The 19,494-nt window shown below is 44.4% G+C and overlaps 1 protein-coding gene across 7 annotated transcripts in view; it reads right to left on the bottom strand.

Moving 5' to 3' along the window:
* The window catches only part of MOB3B (MOB kinase activator 3B), a 193,305-nt gene that overhangs the window by 113,282 nt on the left and 60,529 nt on the right, over positions 1-19,494 (bottom strand). Inside the window, exon 1 of one of the 7 annotated variants that reach the window (XM_053296812.1) lies at positions 16,529-16,735. The exons of 5 other annotated variants lie outside the window; for them this stretch is intronic. The gene's annotated coding sequence lies outside the window, so the exon portion shown is untranslated. Of the gene's footprint in view, positions 1-12,048; positions 12,113-16,528; positions 16,736-19,494 lie in introns of those variants that run through there. One more of the 7 variants, XM_053296813.1, reaches the window with a different exon arrangement.

The raw sequence follows: 19,494 nt of genomic DNA on the forward strand, positions 1-19,494 counted from the left end.
CTTCATTAGCGGCCTTCAGCAATTCTGCATTGTTTGGTCTCATGTCTTTCATCCTTCTCTTGGCAATGCCCCATAGATTCTCTATGGGGTCAGGTCAGGCGAGTTTGCTGGCCAATCAAGCACAGTACACTGTATACTTTACAGAGGTCCGATATTGTTCTATTCTTCAATCCTTGTCTTCTTGGTTCCATGTAATATTCTAATTTTCTGAGATTGTGGATTTGGGGTTTTCATGAGCTGTACGCCATGATCATCACAATGATAACAAATTAAGGCTTGACTTATCTCGCTTTGCATGTAATGCGTCTGTCTCATATATCAGTTTCACCTTTTAATTTGCATTACTGAAATTAATGGAGTTGTGCACAATATTCTAATTTTCCGAGTTTCACCTGTATCTAAGAGGTGAACTCCATATTGTATAAAATAAGTGTAATAAAACCCCAACAGGAGCTTCTTTTTTTAAAAAAAGCATCTTTGTAAGGGGGCAGAGGAGGTGCTTAATTCTTTTCCACCCGTCACTGTTCCATTGCGTTAAAGGAACTGGTCTGGAATACTGGCAGAATGTCCCGAGACTACTTTTGGGCTTGTGTGGAGAATTAGCAAGATTGGAGTGAAGAGTCCATTACAGTGTCAATATGTGCGAAGCTTTGGTCTGGAAATAAAGGCGTGAGATAGGAATATGATACATTCAGATTTATTCAAGGATTATTGGGGTATGAGAAATGAAAAATAGTTAGGCAGGTAATAAAAAGCAATAAAACTTAGCTAGCAATATCAATTAGAGACTCACAAAGAGGCGTTTTAGCGAAAAGGTCCAAATTGCAATTAAATCAGCTTAGGGCTAGCCAAAGAGAGAACCTGAAGTGCAGATTTAGACTTTGGAGGAAGAGAAGAGAGTGTGGGTGGGGTGGGGTGGGGTGGGGTGGGGTGGGTTATTAGTAATAACTAGCTGACCACGCACAGAGCATCTGTACAGTTGTGTTCTGAGACTGTGACATCCCGCAGCTTGCTCGCTTGCTCTCCCCCCGCAGCTCGCTCGCTCCCTCCCGCAGCTCGCTCCCCCCCCCACCCGCAGCTCGCTCACTCGCTCTCCGCAGCTCTCCCCATTGGGCGGGCCAGGGCCAGGCCATCCCACCATGCACACGGTAGTACTTGATTGCTCCCCTCTCCTCAGAGATCCTCCCACCCTCATCTGGTCTGCACTCCTGCTCCTCCTCCATCCCATTGCTTCCATCCCCCTCACCCTTCTTGGTTGTGGCTGCAGCATTGCTGCTGCCTATTGGCCAAACTGCAGCCCCCTATCCCCAGAGACCTCCCCACCCTCACCCGAGCCCCACTCCTGCTCCTCCCTTCAGGAGCAGCAGCAGTGGTTGCCTGGACCCTTCCTTGCTGCCAGTGCCGCCATGGCCACTCATTCCCCTCAGGCTGCTGACAGGCTCAGGCCTGTCCCTTGCCCTTCCTTCTGTCTCTCTTCCCCCTCCCTTCTTTTTCTCTCTCTCTCTCTCTCCTCCACTCGCTCTTCTCCACTCTTTCTTCCCCCTCCCTTCATGTTTTTTCTTCCTCCCTCCCTGAGTTAACAGATTTTGTTCATTTACACAACGGCTTCCTCCTTCTCCTGAAGGGGCTCTTTCCTCCCTCAGGACCTGTCTTTTTGCAGACCCCTGCCTGCTATCCTTTTATACCCAGAACATCTTCCAACCAGTAACAGCTGCATTCCAACTAACCTTAACCATCACAGGTCCCTCCTCCTTATCTGCATAGGGAGGGAATCCCCACTGCCCAATCACCATGGTGCTTCTGCTCTCACAGGCTCCTTCTCCCTATCTGCATATGGAATCCCCATTGCCCAATCAGGTGCTTCTGCTTGCAAACTCAGCCAATCACCTCCTTCCTACCATGTCACCGTGCATGTCCTGTCTACAAGAAATAAGTATATAGATGATTCCTCCTAGTACATTGGTGTGTCTGTCTGTCACACCTGCACGATGGGGAACTCTGGCATCCTTTGTCCCAGGGACGAAGCAAAAAGACAGGGTGGAGGAGAGGCAAGCATGCCACTTGCAAGCCAGGGAACCAGGAAACTGGTGGTTCCAGGGAAGATCCAGGGGAGGTTGGTTCTCTAAGGCAGCCAAGCGTGGTGTATGGTTTGGATCAGGAGATAGGCCCAAACCAGAAGCTGGAGCAATAGCTGTGGCAGATGGAACAGCCAAAGCCAAAACACACAGAGATGGTGGGACCAAAACAGGAGCACACCATTTGCTGGGATCTGGGGTAGATACATTTATTATTTGTTATTTATTTATTTGATTTCTATACCGCCCTTCCAAAAATGGCTCAGGGCGGTTTACACAGAGAAATAATAAATAAATAAGATGGATCCCTGTCCCCAAAGGGCTCACAATCTAAAAAGAAACCTAGACACCAGCAACAGTCACTGGAGGTACTGTGTTGGGGGTGGAGAGTTACTCTCCCTCTGCTAAAAAAAATCACCACATTAAAAGGTGCCTCTTTGCCCAGTTAGCATAGGCAAAAACATGTCTTCAGACCAAACATGGATCACACTTCTTGGCTACAGCGGATGACATCTCTGGTTAACAAAAGAATATGTGTTGTGTGATTCCATAACAGGTGTGTGCAATCTTGAAGAACAATAAAGTGGAATGGTTTGAAAAACCTGTATGGGATAGGGTGAATGGGTGAGCTCAAAACTTATCTTGTGGGTCAGGAAGACCTTTCAGGTGGGAGGATCGGAATTCTTTTTACACTAATAAGTCTCTTCGTCTGGTCCTGGCCTGACCATTAATGCAGTAGGGGTGTGCACGGAACCGCCACACTGCGGTCTGGCACTGGGGTGGGGGGTCGCTTTAAGAGCGGCGGGAGGGTTTACTTACCCCTCCCGCCGCTTTCCGCTGTGGCGCCGTAATTAGTAGTGTAATTGGGGCGGCAGGATAGCTCCCTGCAGCCCCTTCCCCACTGCGGCTCGGCAAAGCTCCCAGTAATGCTTTGCACGCGCGCACATTGTGCGCGCGCTTCACGTCACTGACGTGCACTGATAGCCGCAGGGAGCTATCCTGCCGCCCCAATTACACTACTAATTACGGCGCCACAGCGGAAAGCGGCGGGAGGGGTAAGTAAACCCTCCCGCCGCTCTTAAAGCGACCCCCCACCCCCAATCCGGACCACCCAGGTCTGGACCGGTCCGGACCCATCCCTATAATGCAGCAATAGTGGGGTAGGAGTGTTGCAGTCTTATCTAAGTTCCTGTTGAAGTGATTAGTAAGACTAATCCTTTGTGCCAATGAAAAGAGTTTTACTATTATCTTGAGAAATACTCCTCCTCCTTAACTCTCATCTGCTCAGCCGGTACCCTTCTCTGTGTGGTGAATAGAGAGGGGCATGAGGGAATCACCTTGCAGTGATTGCCCGGGGTTACCTGCCCCATACGGCTTGTGCTAAGTGACTAACTTGAGAATTGGCAAAAATATGGGCATAGGCGGGGGGCTCGCGATCCTGTGAGTCCAGGTAGCCAAGATGGAGACTGCAAGCCTGCAGTTCCAAATCATACAGAGGGGTGCTGCTTGTAGCCTGAACAGGCTGTCCTCCTAAAGCTGCAACAATTGTCCTATACAGCTGCTTTTCTTTCTGTAGGGTTCCAGGCAGGTGTCGTGGGGATAAATGTGTCTTAAATCCTGATGGGAGAAAAGCAGTTTGGAGATGTTCCAACAGAAAAGCAGTAGGCAGGAAAACAGTTAAGTAACACTTGCTTAAAGTAGATCAGTATTGGCCCCTTCCAAAGTTGCTTTTCCTCAGAAGAAGGGGCTGCTGAGGTTTTGTGATATGCAAGTACTGTGCAGTTCTAGGACTACACTGGGGGAAGATATGTAGATAATGCTTCCAGGAGCACCTAGGAACAACGGCTAACATGATGCACAGAATACTGCAGGTGGGTCTGCACCGCCCACACTGCTGTGGGTGCCTAAAACAAAGCCAGCGCCGTTGCGCAAGAGTGCTCTTGCACTAATTTGTAGAATTGTGCGATCACGCTTGCGTGATGCTATGGCCATTGGAAATAATGGCCGCAGCATCACATAAGTGTGATTGCACAGTTCTACATATTAGGGCAAGGACACTCTTGTGCAACAGCGCTGGCTTTGTTTTAGGCACCCACAGCAGTGTGGGCGGTGCAGACCAACCCACGGTACAATGCGTATCTTGTCAGCCTCTATTATTATACTATAATATACAATACTTAGCATGTATACAACTCACTTAGGGTATCCAAAGTATTTTGCATGCATCATGTAATTCTTTCAAGAACCCTGTTAAGCAGGTCAATATTATTATGCCCATATTGCAAATGTAAGGCTGAAAAGAAACACAGCAAATTCGCGTATGAGGCAAGATTAGAATGTGGACTTCTTGGTTCACAGCTCACCCTCATATCTACTATGAAACATTAACACAGCACTTCACAAATAGGAAATAATTCCTAAATTAACACTGACATCTTCCACCAGTGATATTTCAGTCACAGTCCTGGAAGAGCAATTTCCTTTCACATATTATTTTTTTTTTTTAGTTAAGTGTCTACTTAAGCAGCAGCTGGTCTCCCTAGAGAGTAAACTAATAAAGTAAGGAACAGGTGGCTACCACAAGGGAGGAAAACAATGAAATAAAGGGTTCTTCCCTAAATTAAGGGGGCAGATGGTCATCCTATTTTTATTGGCCTTTTAGAACCAGATTCAAAGCATACTATATAATCAGCAGGAATCCAACTGTCAACTGTAATTTATTTAATCAGTTTCATGACCTCTTCACATATATCACATGATTAGCTTAAAGTGGTTTTTGGTCTGTTTGTGTGAAAGAGCTCACTGTCTCTCTTTCTACTGGCATGCCGTTGTCATCACTACTGTGTGCATACAAACTGTCAAATGGCAGAGAGAGGAAGATATACACAATCCACATTGCTGTTGTTTTTGGAAGTCACATTTATATTTATTATCTTCCTACCCACCTCACTCTTCCCTCCTTCAAAGAAAGGAGAGGAGAGCTGGTCTTGTAGTAGCAAGCATGACTTGGCCCCTTAGCTAGGCAGGATCCACCCTAGTTGTATATGAATGGAAGACTAGAAGTGTGACTTTCTTTTTGCTTGTAAAACTCTATAAAGCACTATGTAGATTTATAGTGATGAAATAAATAAATAGGGCTTTGAACTAATTGAAGGATTTTTAACTGATAAATATCAGACTTTATATGATTAGTCAAGTAAGTTTAAATTTGTATATCACCCAAACCACAATATAGTTGCTAATTTGAGTTACAGAGGTGTAAGAAAAATTGTAAGGTAACAAATACTATACTTTATACTATGAGAAGGAAATTCTCTCTTTTGCTTCCTATTCAGTTTATTTATTGTTTTGTTTAAAATATTTATACCCCGTCCCTTCAGTGCACTATTTCTCAGGGTGGCTCACAACATCCATAAACCAAATGCAGTATAATATAGTATAATCTAAGTAATATAATATAATAAATACATATAGCTGTACACCAGAACCAGAATAACCTCCAGAAAGAAACTGTGGGTCCTAATTTATAATCCCACTGCTGAAAATTTGCCTTTATCAATTAAAGCTGACCAACTAATCAACTATACAAATTATTCAATTATTAATACCAATCAATCAACTACAGCTTTAGTTGATTAATCAGCCATGGTCATCTATTTTGGTATGTGCATGAACTTCGGTTTGTGCACTGGTCCGAAACCGAACTGGTTTGGCAGGTCCACCAAACCGGTTCGGCGGGTTGAGTGTAGAGCGGGGTGGGGGGGAGGCAGCAGCAAGCAGCACCTTTAAAAGTGAGGAAAGCACCTGCTCCACTGCCACTCCATGCAGCTTCTTGCTGCAGTGTCACACACCCCATCAGGCCACATGTGGTAGCATCCATCAGCTCACGCAGAGTGGCAGTGCACACCTGGCCACCATGCATCCACAGTGGCCATTTGCATAGTCAGTATGGTGTTGCTGACCATGCAAATGGTCTTCCTCCATGTTATTGAACAAACAGAGTAGTGATGACAGTCATGGCGTGTGGGCTATGGGAGGAGCACGGCCACCACGCATGGGCTGATGGGGAGTGCAACACTGCAGGAAACTGCGTGGAGCAGGTAAGGACCTGCTGTCCTCACCTTTAAAGGTGCTGCTCGACGCCCACACATCTGCACTACACTCGACCCGCCAAACTGGTCTGGCCGACTGTTCAACCTTTGGTTCTTTATTTCACTATAGAACTGGACTTCGTTTGCTTGCTTTCTGATATGCTATGTATACATCTCACTAAATCAGTAAAATAAGCATCACATTTCTTGAATTTCTTATATTACTGATTAATACAAGAGAAAATATCACCAACATTCCAAAAATACTATCATCCTAAAAACAAAAACAGAACTTGCATAATAGAAATTCATATTGCAGATAGGAGCTCACAGACTGGATGCACCTCCATACAAAACGTCCTTGATATGCAGGCTTTCCATGTTGTCCATTGTATGGAGGACAACATTCAGTCATAAAGCTCTTACCTGCCATCTCATGGTACAGTTCCAAAAGAGGTTTACAACCTAATCTGCTAATTGGGAGCGCTAGGCCTTTGTTTATAAAACTTAACACATTTTTTATTTTCAGTCTTTGCTCAACCCACTTTTTGTTCCTCCTTCAGACTCAATCTAGGCTCAACCTCACATCTTGCTTCACCTGTCATGGTTACCCTCCTCTAAAGGTTCTGACAGAGAAAAGTGCAGCAAGCGTCAAAGGTTAAGGTGGAGAAGTTGAACCAACATAGCAAGGCTATCCTCACAATTGTGGGGGCAGGCCGGAAGGCAGGATCCAACTCCCGCCCACCCCGCCCGATGACCAACATATGCTGCTGGGAGTGTGCCTCGTGCTCCCAGATGATCTGTGCTGCTCCAAACAGCATGGATCTCTGGAGGCCGAGACAATGCATTCTGGCCTCCAGATATCCCACAATGCACCACGTGCAGAGTGTGGTACATTGGGGGATACCCTGTCAGACAGGCGTTCTAGTAGCTCATCTCTGTGTGTACTAGGGCTTCAAGCAGTCCAAGCACACACCCAGTCCCGGTGCCAGAACTGTTTTTGTGCCCTGAACCTCAGCTAAGGGCTGGGCTTCGGAGTGGGGTTAGGCAAGCAGGTAGTGCCCAGATCGGCGCAGATCCCAGTAATCATGACAAAAAATATAGTGTACATGCAACAGTCACATTACTGTCAGGAGCAAGATTCAGTCAGAAGTGCAGGTACATCCACAGTGGATCTCCTTCCCAAAAGCATCCAAGAATGTCTGTATACCTGCGTGTATGCATGTTCCCAATTGGCTGAAGGTGGCAGCGCTCCTTCAACTCTTTCAAATTTACAGACTGTTATACCTGCTCCCCACTTTCCCAAGTAAGGAAGCTTGAGGGCAGCACTACCTGGATTCTGTTTTCTGTGTGACAGATGTCTTCGTAATATTTTGTCTATTTCCAAAATATGCATTAAGCATTAGATGGAAGTAAGCAACATATATATTCCCATAAGTCAGCAACGGATCAATAAGGCTCCCAGAGCCTTTCTCTCACCCAAAGGTGCTTGTTCCATTTGGTCTCTCAAGCTGCCTACCTGTCATTGATGTTGTACTTTACACACACACACACACACACACACACACACACACACACACACACACACCCCTCACATCAGGTACACTCTTATGGGTTCATCACATTCAGAAAGGTCTCTGCAGAACCCTCAACCATTAACTCTGCCTCCCATTTCAAGATATTTCATTACCTCCTGCACTGTCAGCCAATGATCTGCCTAACAAAAGAGTTGGACAGCCAGCATTCATAACTCCAGACTCATAACAATACTATTATTAGTGCATGTGGCTTGAGCCCCATTTCAGATTTCCTTTCCACCCAATTTTTATGACTGATGTCTGTAACTTCTAGTATGTGGTGCCACTCCTTCTTTATTGGCTCCAGGCCCCCAAAAGAGAGGGGACGTTAGCCAGGGTGAACCCACATGATATACACATTCATATATTCTCCACGTACACAAGGGCTTGATAAATCCCAGGAGCCAGGGAGCCTAGAAACTTAACTGTGGTGCCTAGATTAGGATATTCAGAGGTAGAGTTATTTAATATAATCTTTATTTGCCCCAAGCAGACATGTTTCTGTTCTATGTTACTTGTAAAGGTGACAAAGAGATGTCAATTTAACCCCCCTCCCCCCAATATCCATCACTAAGTCAAATAATTTTGGGCTGGCTCCTAGATCCAAAGGAAATTGTCAAAGACTGACATACACACCCTTTGAAATTGGCTGATAAAGTCATCCTCTGTGGCCCTTTGCCTATATTCCCCAGCTTACCCACTTCTACTATCTCCCACTTCCTCTGTTGTTTGCTTGCACTATGTTGATATATAGGTGGTAAAGTCCTCAAGGCAGGGACCTATCCTCTCATTCTTTCTATAGCATCATGTACATGGAGGACATTTTATAAATAAAATTTGTTAATATATTATTATTATTATTATTATTATTATTATTATTATTATTAAGCTTGGATATAAGATCAGTGGACCTGTAAAAAAGCTCGGATATAAGATCAGTGGACCTGTAAAAAAAGAAAATAGTACATCACCTAAATGGAAGATTAGATTAGAAAATAAAATTGCTAGGCTTAGATCGGATGCTAGTAAATTGAAAGATATGAAAGACAAGAAGCTGAAGAATGAAAACACCAAACAGTATCTGATTCAAAAATAGCATCTAGATTCAAGGAAAATTAGAGAAGTCCTGGAAATAATAAAGCAGCAAATAACAGCAATGTCAAAGAAGATTAGCAGATACGAAGCTAGAATTACACAACACAGGCAGAATCTCCAATTCCAGTCAAATCAGAGACGTTTCTACCAAAGCATAGAAGGAGAAACTGCAAGAAACCTAGAAACACCAAATAAAGAAGAAACAGTGCAATTCTGGGGGAAACTATGGGACAATCCAATAGATTATAATAAAAAAGCAGGCTGGGTGAAAGAGGTCGAAAAATGTAACCAACAAATGCAAGATCTAATAATAACACCAGAATTAATAAGTGAAAGAGCAAAGAAAATTAAAAATTGGACTGCACCAGGCGACGATTAACTGCATGGCTTTTGGCTTAAACACCTAACAAGCCTCCATAAACAACTATCAAAACAGTTCATTTTGCAAGGAGGTGATATTGAACAATGGCTAACAACTGGGAAAACTCATCACATAATGAAAATCCAGCAAAAGGTGCAGTTCCAAGTAATTATAGACCAATAACCTGCCTGCCAACCATGTTCAAATTATTAACTGGAATAATAGCAGATGAAGTAATCCAACACTTGTTAACTAATAAGCAGCTTCCAGTTGGACAGAAATGAAATTGTCCGAACACCAGAGGCACAAAAGACCAGCTGCTGATTGACAAAATAATTTTAGAAAATTGCAAGAGAAGAAAAACAAATCTAAGTGTTGCATGGATTGACTACAAGAAGGCCTTCGATTCATTGCCTCACACATGGATACTAAAATGTTTAGAAACAACTGGTGTCAGCAAAAACATTCAGATATTTATTTTTAAAAAGCAATGAGCATGTGGAGTACACAGTTAACAATCAATGGTGAGACACTTGGACAGGTTAGCGTTAGAAGAGGCATTCTCCAAGGGGACTCACTATCCCCTCTGTTGTTTGTAATCGCCATAACTCCACTTTCACAAATACTAAACAGAACAGGCCTCGGATACCAAACATCTAAAACATCAAGTAAAATAAACCATCTGATGTACATGGATGATCTGAAGTTGTATGGAAAGTCCCAGTCAAAAATCGAATCACTGCTAAACACTGTCTGTATATTCAGTAGCAATATAGCAATGGAGTTTGGACTAGACAAGTGTGCTGCATTAATAATGAACAGAGGAAAAATAAGAAAAACAGAAGGAATAGAACTGCCCAATGGAAGCAACATCAAGAACCTGGAAGAGTAAGAACATTACAAATACTTGTGCATTCTCCAGGCCGATAACATTGCACACACTGAAGTTAAAAGAAAAATTGGAAGTGAATACATCAGGAGAGTTAGAAAAATCCTCAAGTCCAAACTCAATGGCGGGAACACCATATAAGCCATAAACACCTGGGCTATACCTATTATCAGATACACTGCAGGAATAATAGACTGGACCCAGGCAGAGCTAGAGACGCTAGATCGTAAGACCGGAAAATAATGACCATCATTCATGCTCTGCACCCCTGCAGTGATGTAGATAGGCTATACCTCCCTCGCAGCTCAGGTGGAAGAGGAATGCGGCAAGTCCATCAAACAGTAAAGGAGGAGAAAAGAGGCCTTGAAGAATATATCAAGGACAGTGAAGAAGATGCACTTCAAATGGTCAATAACGAGAAACTATTCAACACCAATGAAAGAAAGCAGGCCTACAAGAAAGAACAAGTCAAGAACCGAGCAGAAAAATGGAAAAATAAGCCACTGCATGGTCAATATTTGCACAATATAAGTGGAAAATCAGACATCACCAAGACCTGGCAATGGCTTAAGAATGGCAACTTGAAGAAAGAAACTTGGGGTTTAATACTGGCTGCACAAGAACAGGCACTAAGAACAAATGCAATAAGAGCAAAAGTCGAAAAATCAACCACAAACAGCTAGTGCCGCCTTTGTAAAGAAGCAGATGAAACAGTGGACCACCTAATCAGCTGTTGTAAAAAGATCACACAGACTGACTACAAACAAAGGCATGACAAGGTAGCAGGGAAGATACGCTGGAACATCTGCAAAAAATACAAGCTACCTGTAGCCAAAGATTATAAAACTGAAAAAAGTTGTAGAAAATGAAGATGTAAAAATATTATGGGACTTCCGACTACAAACAGACAAACATCTGCCACACAATACACCAGATATAACTGTAGTCGAGAAGAAAGAAAAACAAGTTAAAATAATCGACATAGCAATACCAGGGGATAGCAGAATAGAAGAAAAAGAAATAGAAAAAATCACCAAATACAAAGATCTATCAATTGAAATTGAAAGGCTGTGGCAGAAGAAGACCAACATAATCCCAGTGGTAATTGGAGCCCTATGTGCAATTCCAGAACAACTTGAAGAGCACCTCAACACCATAGGGGCCACAGAAATCACCATCAGCCAATTACAAAAAGCAAATTTCTGGGAACAGCCTATATTCTGCGATGATATCTATAATAATAACAGCAACAACACTGAGAATAAAATTCAGCCATCCCAGGTCCTTGGGAAGGACTCGATGTCTGGATAAAACAAACCAGTCAATAACACCTGTCTGACTGTGTAAATAAATAAATAATATCATCTATTGAGCAAGTACAGAAATGTCCAAAGTAACCATTTATTTTTCTCAGGTGCTTTGTGAAGCAGTCAACACCTTCAAAAGAAGAGAAGTTGGAAACAGCTATTGGATACTCAGCCTTGTCCTTCATCTGTGCGGCAAAGATACGGTATCTTGACTATGGGCAGCTGTAAACCTGCACGCCACATCCTTCAACTGGCCCACAACAAAAAAGAGCAAGGGAGATTTCAACACAAAGTCACTAGCAGATAGTACGTAATTCTATCTGTTTGGTTTTGATCTGTCACCTCCTTCTGCCAGTAAGTACATCAGCTTTATCACACTCTTTATCCCCTTAATGGGAAGATGAAATGAAACAACTTCACACCACAGAGGCATGAAAAATGCCATTTCAAGCATTTAAATTGTCATCTTCTTAAACTGCAACATGGCTATGGTTTCCAAAATGCTATCACATGTCGACAATGATACCAAGCAAAGCCTTGCATGCTCCAGAGCTTACATTTATCTCATCAGAAACAATGACGCTTGGTTCAGAAATTTACCAAGCTGATGCTGCGATTTGCATAATGAAGAGAGTGCACACTCCACCACTCACCTTGTGTATAACATAACATGTGAAACAGGTGCTTCATGTAGAGACCCAGATGCCCAAATGTTTCATCTGCACAATTCTTGCCCCTTAAAAAGAGGGTGAGTGGAAGTGGGGATTCTCATCCGGACACATGACTTCACCAGGTGCCGTCACATGCCATGCCCCCCCCCCCAAAAAATTCAAATTAGAAATCTATCTCTCTGATGCTTTAGACCACTAGGGGCAAAGCACATCTTCCCTGAACAAAACACAGTAGGGAAAGCTGCAAGAGCCTAGAGGGTGATTAGAAGGCACATCATGCTGTCAAAAACTTGTTTTATACAACAAATGCTGGGCCATGACCTCGTAGTGATTTGTGGTGGATCATGCCCAGGCAGCCAAGAAGGGACACTATGGAGGACATCACACAAAGGACTCAGGGGAGCTTCATAGCATCTTTCTGCTTTAGTGCTTCTCATACTAGCCCGATTCAGACTTTATGATGTATGAGACAGTGTACACATCATATATACTCTTATGTGTTTGTGTGATTGACTGTGCTTGTGTTCATGTTAAACCTGAACATGGGTACAGGCCCCTCAAATGCATGGTACAGATAGGAAGTGTACTGTTCAACATAACTTGTGTGCTCAACTTAATGTGTGAATGGGGCTAATGTATTCTGGCAAACCTTGAGCTTCCTTGGAAGCTTATCAAGGAACTCCTCAGTGAGCAAATGTTGAGCAAGGCTACCTAAAAGAGAGCTCATCCACTACAACTGACCTTCTCCTATAATGTACAGATACCAAAGAGAGCAAGGTATGGATTACGGCCACATTCAGTTCACATGGGGTAACACTGAGGCCCACGACACCTGGCCGGAATCCTCTGTGAACAGAATATGTGCCCTAGAACGTTCCCCAGAATCCTGTACAACACATGTGTCCCAAAGCACAGATTCAGAGATCACTCAGCAAATAGGAAGATGTGGAAAGAATTTCCTATGTGTAGACAGTATGAAAACCATTGGTCAAGTTTATTATTTATTAGGTAGATTCTGAACAAAGACAAAGCTTATCTATCTATCAATCATATTTATATACCGCCTGATATATAAAACTTTGAACTTCCAACGTTCTGTTTGGAAAGGTTGCAGGTTGATCATTCAAAAACTCCAGAAAAGCAGCTTTCAGCAGCTGCATTCATCCACAAACAATTGCACATTCCTGCTGTTTCCGACACTAATCTAACTATCCCAGCATGCCTAAGAAGCAGCTTATCTCAGATCATTAAAAACAGTACACTGCTTAGCAGGCTTTAACAACAATGCTCAAAAGCATGGTTGCAGCAATAAGAACAGTGCTATCAACAATCAGAACTGTGAATTTATACGCGGCAAAGACACTACAAAGCTATGATAAATTTCAACAGAATGCGACTCTGTTTAATATAAAGTTGAATGGTGCAGCCCCAGAACAGCAACAGTTGGTGAAGCTATCTCATAAATTCAGCCCCTGCTAACTGGACAAAGAGGCACCTTTTAACGTGATGATTCTCTTTATTTAGCAGGGGGAGGGTAACGGGCCCTATCCACCCCCAGCACAGTACCTCCAGTGACTGTTGCTGGTGTCTATCATGTTTCTTTTAGATTGTGAGCCCTTTAGGGACAGGGATCCATCTTATTTATTTATTATTTCTCTTTGTAAACCACCCTAAGCAATTTTTGTAAGTGCAGTATAGAAATCAAATAATAATAATAATTATTATTATTATTATTATTATTATTATTATTATTAATAAGAATAAATTCCATAATTTCCATTATTAGCTGATACCTGTTTCAAAATAAGTCACCGCTTCAACCTCTTTATACAATTGCCAAATTTTGCATTACAAGATTGTGGAAATATTTTATTTATTTATTTTTATTTTATTTATTTTATTTGTATACCACCCTTCCAAAATGGCTCAATAAATAACTAAACAACTAATAAAACCAATAGATGGAAACGATTTGAATATTTATGATTATGAATAAGCTAACTCAACAAGTTAAGCAGGCTAGAACTCCAACTGTGAGTATCAGTGCAATGAGAATTTGGTTCTCTTTTAGATGTTACTTTCCCACCAATTGAGTGTATACTTCCTAGATATAAATGTGAATCTTTAGGATTTAGGAGAATCATACTTGACATAATTTTTCTACACATTCCTCTGTTGCACAAACTTGAAGCCTTCATTAGCTAGAAATATTTTTGCATTAAAATATTATCAACAGCATCATGAAATCATTATTGTTGTGTATGCATATTTTTTATGTTTGTATTTATATTTTTTAATTGTCTGTTTTGCTATAATGTTTTATCATGTTTTTGGGAAAAGATCATCTGTTCCATAAAATTCACATTAGGAAAAAAGGTCATATTTTTCAACAGGTTGTAAATAAATCAGGAACACAAAATGCAGCTTACACACACATTTACACAACACCTGCTTTTTCAGACTCTGCTATATTAGCAACAGATGGAACAGAGAAACCTCTATGCATTTGTTGTAAAAGAGAGAGAGAGAGAGAGAGAGAGAGAGAGCACTTGATAGAATTTGTTTTTGCTTTTTTAAAAGCGATTTGGACAATTAATGGCTTTTCTAGGAGTCTACATACACGAGAATCCACTTTTGAAAAATTAGACTCATTTCATATATCAAACCATCTGGGGGCAGGGGAAAACATTTCCAGGACCTCTAATTCCCAGTAGTCTTCAAAACTCAAATCTTTTGACTACAAAACTGGACAATGGGGTTAGGCTCAATTTCTAGCCCGTAATGGCTCTAAAGTTTATTTACTCATTTATAATGGAGAACCTTGTTATATGCGGATTCTATATCTGCGGTTTTGTGTATACACGGGGGTCTAATTGATGTATCCGTGGTTCCTAGAGGGCCGGAAGTGACCAGGGAGGTCATTTCCGGCAACCATTTTGTCCATGGGAGCCATTTTGTGGCTCATTTTAGTCAAAAACCTTGGGGGGGGGATCCACAATTTTAGGGACAATTTGGGGCATTTTGGGGGACATTGCTGGATGCCAGGAGACCCATGGATCATAGTAAAGGTAAAGTGTGCCGTCAAGTCAATTTTGACTACTGGCGCCCACAGAGTCCTGTGGTTTTCTTCGGTAGAATACAGGAGGGGTTTACCATTCCCATCTCCTGCGCAATATGAGATTATGCCTTTCAGCATCTTCCTATATCGCTGCTGCCCGATATAGTACAAGCGCGGATTCAAACCGGCAACCTTCTGTTTGTTAGTGAAACATTTCCCCGCTCGTAGGGCACTTTGGCCCGTTTCAGTGTTATTTTAGTGTTTGGGTGTAGTTTTTTCTGAGTCTGGGAACCTAATCCCTGCATTCCTATAGACTCAATGATTCATTATCCACCGTTATCTGTGGTAAAACTGGGAACAGCCCCCACCCATGCGGATAATGAGGTCCACTTGTACCCATCTTTTTAGCCATGACTGGCTCCTAAAGCAGCTTAAAAAGTACTATATATTAGGGGGAGTTGCTTATGGGAGTTCCTGGTCACTGGCAGGCAAGATCATAAGCTAGGTTTAGGCTCCTCCCTCCAGAGAAGGGGAAGAAGAGGCTGTAGATCAGGGCTGCACAACATTGGCCCTTCAGCTGTTTTTGTACAACAACTCCCATCATCCCCAGCCACAGTGGCCAATAGTTAGGAATGATGGAAGTTGTAGGAGAACATCTGGGTTGAAGTTGTGCAGCCCTGATGTAGACTCAGGGTCTAGTTGTTATGATGCTTTGATTTGGCTAAGAAAATGAGCTACAAATCAGCAAGTCCTTAGTTCAAATTGTACCTCTGCTATGAACTTACTAGGTGGCCTCACCAGGCAAGCTACTCTCCTCTCAGCCTCAGGTCTCATCCTCTCTAATAAAACGCTTGGTGTCCGTCCGTGGACGGGCACCAAGCGTGTGTTCGTGCCTCCCTGCCCTGTTCTGCGCCTGCGCGAAGCGCAGGCGCAGAACAGGGCAAGGGAGACATGCTCGCCGGTACCCGGCGGACATCTTGGGCGGCCAGAAGCGGCTGCTCAGAAGAAGCCGGGAAGAGGCGGCGAGGGAAACGGCGGGGCCAGAAGCGGCCGCCGCGAAGATAGGAAAGAGGCGGAGGGGAAAGAGGCGGCGGGGGAAGCCGGCCGAGGTGGTGGCGGAGCCGCCGCCGAGGCCTGGCGTCGCCGCTAAAGCCGGCCAGGGGGAAAACTTTGGGGCCCGACTTCCCCACACTAGAGCCCGACATCCCCGCACCCCCCCCATGAACAAGGGCCAACATGGCCCAGGAAAATGCCACTGCGGCGGCCGCCGCCAACCGCCCTCCCAGTAGCCCGATCCCGCCTTCCCCGCTCCCCCACACATGAACAAGGGCCAACATGGCCCAGGAAAATGCTTCTGCGGCCGCCGCCGCCAACCGCCCACCCAGCTGCCCGAGACCTCCTTACCCAAAGAAGAACCAACCCCGACGACCGAGGAAAAAGGAGCTCACAAAAAGAGCTCCTCTCTCGGCAAAGACACTGCCCAGACTGCCGCTGGGCGTCCTTTACGCCCAATGCAACAGTCCGGGAAGAGGCTTGCCCGAGAAATGAGCTCTGCTTGCGAGCTCCTTTCTCCGTCGCGTTCAAAACAGTGAGTAAAGTTGCCAGGTTGGGGGGGGGAGCGCAAGACTCTTCTGGGCAGGGGAGAGGGGGAAGGGGGGAGGGCAAGTGGGGGAGGGGGGAGGGCAAGAGGGAGGGCTGGAGGGGGGAGGGCAAGAGGGAATGGGGCAGGGAGGAGGGCAAGAACGAGTGGGGCAGGGGGGAAGAGGGAGGGCCAAGAGGGAGTGGGGCAGGGTGGAGGGGCAAGAGGGAGTGGGGCATGGGGAGGGGAGAGGGCAAGAGGGAGTGGGGCAGGGGGGAAGAGGAAGGGCAAGAGGGAGTGGGGCAAGAGGGAGTGGGTCAGGGGGGAGGGGGAGGGCAAGAGGGAGTGGGGCAGGAGGAGGGGAAAGGGCAAGAGGGAGTTAGGCAGGGGGAGGGGGAAGGGAAGGGCAAGAGGGAGTAGGGTGGCAGGAGGGACTGGGACAGGAGGCTGACAGGAAGGGGAGGGTGTGAGCGGGGTGGGAGGGGGAGGAAGAGAGGCCATAGTGTGGGGCAGGAGGGAGGGTGGGACAGGAGAGACAAACAAACACACACACACAAAGAAAAAAAAGATGAAGAACACATAAAGGGGGGTAAAAAGGCTAGCGCCCGTTGTTATAACGGGCTTAAAAATACTAGTTCCACAATATAGGGATTAGGGATGTGCGAGCCAGCTTGAGGGCTTGCCCTCGAGCTGAACCAGGCCCAGTTGGCTCAAATTTGAGCTGAAACCACTGGGCTGGGCTGGGGCCAGTTTATGTTTTTTTTTAATGGCAGACTTACCACCATTGCTGGGCTCCAGGGGTGCTGTCATGTCCACAGGGGGTCTCCTGATGTCCCCCCTCCGCCGCCAGTCTCTGCCCGGTCATTTTTTGCCCATTTCAGATTGTTTTTGGCCTGTTACAAGCCTCTTTGTGGTGGTGGTCGCCATTTTAGAGGCTGCTACACATGCCCAATAGCCATCTGTGTGGCCGGGTCATGGCCCAGGCCAAGCAGATTTCCATTGGGCATGCGTAGTGGCCTCTAAATGGCCGCTGCCACCACACCGAGGCCCATAGGGCCAATAATGGCCTGAAACAGGCTGGAAACAATCAGGGGCGCGACCAGCAGGGGGAGGACGACATCAGGAGACCCCCTCCCCACTGGCATGGCCACAACAGCACCCCCCAGAACCCAGCAATGGAGGTAAGTCTGCCCTTTTCTTCTTTTTTTGTCCAACCCTGAGCTGGGCCCGAACTGGTTTTGACTAGAGCTGGACCAGGCCCGGCAATAGTGTGCACAGAACTGGCTCTACTCAAACCAAACCAGGTTTTCTGTTTTTGTGCACACCCCTAATAGGTATAATACTACTACAAAATTTCTATAAGGATTACAATGTGATAATACATGTGAAATGCTTTGAACATATGAACACAAGAGCTCTACTGAGACATTATGTTGTACAAGCGTACAGATATCTATTTGCTCATACATGGTTTTATATGAACGACTATACCTGCATTCATTTAAAATGTACAGACCCCTCAAATATAAGGTCAAGTAAAGTGTGCCATTGAGTCGGTGTTGACTCCTGGCGACCACAGAGCCCTGTGGGGTTTTTTTAGTAGAATACAAGAGGAGTTTACCATTGCCTCCTCCTCTACAGTATGATATGATGTCTTTCAACATCTTCCTATATCGCTGCTGCCCAATATAGGACTTTTCCATAGTCTGGGAAACAAACCAGTGGGAACTCGAACCGGCAACTTCTGACTTGCTAATCAGTCATTTCCCTGCTGCACCATTAGGTGGCTTTGCCAATTGTATGGCACATATAGGAAATTTGTGGACATATGCTGTACCTTTGTTCAACATAATGTGTGAATAACTGTGCCTATGTAACGATCTGTCCTTTATACTCTGTGCACTAGCTGTATGAGTAAACATAACATATAAACAGGGTTAAGATGCTGCCTTATACTAAATCAGACCATTGAGCCATTTAGCTCAGTATTGTTCACACTGGCAACCAGCAGCTTTCTAGGGTTTCACACAGGGCTCTTTCCCAGCTGTATCTAGAGAACCTGGTACCTTCTGCTTGCAAAGCATGTGCTCTACCATGAAGCTATAAGGGACACATAGAATTTTTGAATGCACTATATAAATGCTCATTATCATCATCTCTACAGGTTGCAGAATTCAGTTTACCCTGGCACAGATGTCTCACTTGTAAAGCATGAGCAGCCCTGGATACGATTTCAGAGTTTGACTAGCTGATGTAGCATATAGGATTTTTATGTAGTTTGTAATCAAAACATACAACCAACACCTACACACATCCCCTAAAATATCCAGTTCAAGTAAACAGTGGCCAACATCCAGACTAGCAAAATGTTGGTTCAGTTAACATGTAGCACATGCTATATGGGAGGGACAATTTTTATCTTCCTTTCCCTCTAAAGCCAATTGTACTGCCACCTAAAAATATGTCCCTAAAGGCTGTGCAACTCTCAGGGATATATTTTAGAGGGGGCTTAAGAGGGAGGGGGAGATTGGGGGGGAAGTGCCTTTCCCTGTAGTGCACGCTGTGCATTCACAGTACTAGCACTTTGTTAGTCTGGATGTTGGCCAGTGGCTTTTGACTCAAGATAACTACCCTGGTTCAGTTACAACAGAAACAACCTCCAACAACCTCTCTGATAATTTCAGCAAGCCCAAACTATGTTTAATTGCTACTAGTGCTGTTCTTGCCAGTGTTACACTGTTGACAAGAGGAAAAATGCCACCTCTGGGTACTATTAAAGTACCAAGGATTA

Source organism: Hemicordylus capensis, chromosome 2 (genome assembly GCF_027244095.1).
Source record: "Hemicordylus capensis ecotype Gifberg chromosome 2, rHemCap1.1.pri, whole genome shotgun sequence".
Lineage (NCBI taxonomy): Eukaryota > Metazoa > Chordata > Lepidosauria > Squamata > Cordylidae > Hemicordylus > Hemicordylus capensis.